This window comes from Calliphora vicina, chromosome 2 (genome assembly GCF_958450345.1).
Source record: "Calliphora vicina chromosome 2, idCalVici1.1, whole genome shotgun sequence".
In the NCBI taxonomy this organism is placed as follows: Eukaryota; Metazoa; Arthropoda; class Insecta; order Diptera; family Calliphoridae; genus Calliphora; species Calliphora vicina.
This window is the reverse complement of record NC_088781.1, coordinates 51,142,733-51,145,650: the sequence shown is the minus strand read 5'-3', so window position 1 is coordinate 51,145,650 and position 2,918 is coordinate 51,142,733.

Below are 2,918 nucleotides of genomic sequence, written 5' to 3'. Positions count from 1 at the left end.
GCAAATCAACTCTTAAATATAGAAAATTTATCAAAAGATTAATAACAATTTAAAAAAAAAAAAAATTCATTTCTGTTACTCAGACTTCATTACTTCATACTTATCATATTATTTCCATAATTTGTTAAAAATTACTAATAATATGTTATTGTATGTAAATAAAAGTGAAAGTAAGAGCTATTAAGAACAAGAAAAAAATTAATTTTTTATCTCACACCAAACCATTAAAAAAACAACAAAAACAAATAAAGGTCATACCAAACCATTTAAATAAAAATAATTTTATAACTGTTATTTTCAGTGATTTATTTTTATCACAAAAAAAATAAATCACAATTTGTGTTTTTTGGTATATGGACGAGTTATCTTCGATCTCTGAAAAAAAGCCTTTTAATCGAAATATCAAAAAGTTTTTATAGAATTAAAATGTTTTGATTCTATATGGGTTAATTTCGAGAAAATTTAGTTTTTGGTCACAAATTTGTCAAAATTATTTCTAACCAAGTACGATTGCTATATTCAGCTGTGCCGAATCTTATATACCCTTTACCAAACAATACTATAATATAAATATTAAAAACTATTTTTGGTGAATAAATCCTTCTAGAACTAATTGTTTGTTTTAAAAAAAAATATGGTGAAAAAATCGAGGTACTCGAGTGACCGATTTCATTGAAACTCGGAATGCGTTCTTTCTTTGTTTCAGAAAACGTATGTACCAAATTTTTTAGACTTTTTTTTTGGATTGCATGGGCGGGCATGGCCGATTTTAATGAAATTTATCATGCATTCTTTTTGCGGTTCAGAAAAGGTATGTAACAAAATTTCTACACTTTTGCTTGGATAGGAAAAATTTTATGCGAAAAAATTAATTTGGATTATATGGGCGTTAGTCGTGGACGATTTTGAAAAAAATTAATTTTTTCATAATTTAGTCCATACAATTCTGAATACTTTGCGACCACTCCTTATAATTTTTTCACAAAAATGTATGAAGTCATCCCTCTGTGGGACGCCTTGTTTGTACATACATATACTACATTTTCGAACCAAAAAAAAACTTTGTTGTTTACTAGGGTATTCAATTAATCGGGTTTCTAGTTTAATCGGTTAATCGAGCAAATAATTAATCGAGGTTTAGATTTATTCGGTTAATAATCGGTTAATTTAAAATTATTCGATTAACCGAATAATTTCTATTTTAATTTTAAATTGAAAATACAACAACAAATTTTGTGTACAAAAACATAAAAAAACAGCAAATAAGGTATTTGAGATCATTTTTGTATACATATCGCCTACTTGCTGCAACAACGTCATAACTCAAAATCCGTGTTTTTTGAACTGAGTAATACAAAATATGCGCTGTTCTATAATCTTTCATATAGTTTTATCAGTTTTCAAGGAAGTCAATTATTTTTTGTGTGAGATTGTTTTTTTGTTGTAAACATCAAAATTAAAATTCATGTTTTCTCGTATATTTGATAAGTAAAAATTTGGGTTAAATACAGATTAGAAAGATATTAATATCTACTATTTATATTTCTGAAATCGCATGATATGTTGAAAATTTATTTAAGAAATAGCAAAATGTCATAAAATATTCAAAGACGTTTTTCTCAAAACGACTTTTTTTGAATTATGACGTTGTTGCAGCAAATTAGCGATGTGTGAGTTTTTGTAGGGTTTTAGTGAGATCTTCTGAAATAATCTTTTATAAAAAGAATATAATTAAAACGATTTTTTTCTTTAGATTTAATAAAACTTTTCTTGGAAAAAAACTCTCAAAAGCATGATAAAGAATATTCCTTTTTGGATTGTTTTAGATTTTGATTAATTTAACAGCTTCGTTTATTTATGATAAAAGACTCATTTCAAAAAAAGTTTCGTGTATACATGTAAATATAAACCAAGTTTCAAATACATGTAAATTAAATATTTCAGTTGTTATACAACTCACTAATCATGTTTATAGGATGTTCAAAAAATATCTAATTTTAATTTGAAATTTGTATTTGAATTGAAACGGATAAATAAATACAAAAGCAGTTTTTTAAGTGCAAAAAAAAGGATTTTCGGTTAATCGGTTAATCGACACAAATTAATCGGTTTATTTGTTATTTGAAAATCGGCAATTTAAAATTATTCGAACAGTTAACCGTCTAAAATTAATCGATTAACCGATTAACGGTTAATCGATTGAATACCCTATTGTTTACACTTAATGCACAGTGGGGCAGAATCAATTTATTTTTTTTTTTGACAAGGAGTTTAAGTTAGTAAGATGGACTGTACAAATTTTCTAGGGGCGGAGCTATGGATGCTCAAAGTAGGGTACCTTCGACATGTAAAATTTTTATTCACATGACATTTTTTTGTTTCACATCCGATTTCAAAGATTTTTATATTTTTGGAAAGCACTAAGCAATATTTTTGAACTACGGAGCTTCAAAGTCGCATATTTTTTATTCTAATTGAGATACTGACTTGAAATATTTTTGTAAGAGAAAATTAGCTTATCTAAACAAAAGAAAAAAAATAGTTCGGAATAAATATGGATCAAATTGTTCCTAATATTTGCAATCCTATTAAAATTTTGATACAAATTTTAGTTTTAGAAACTCAAAAAATTTTAATATGTAATAAAATCTTTATTAATTCACAAAACTCATTGAAATTGTTTTTTAAATTTGTGATTTTAAATAACGTGTAAAAAAACTTGTCAAAGTGTCAAAGGGAATCCCGCAATACCTAAAAATTAGAGCGAAAATCCCAAGAATTATATTTTTTTAAAATTTTGCTCATAGGGTCCACAGATTCCAGCTTAGGGATTTCAGAACATGTTGCCAAAATTTGAAATTTTAATAAAAATAGATCAAATTCCGAAGAAATAGGGGCAACATATTCGAAAAAAAATA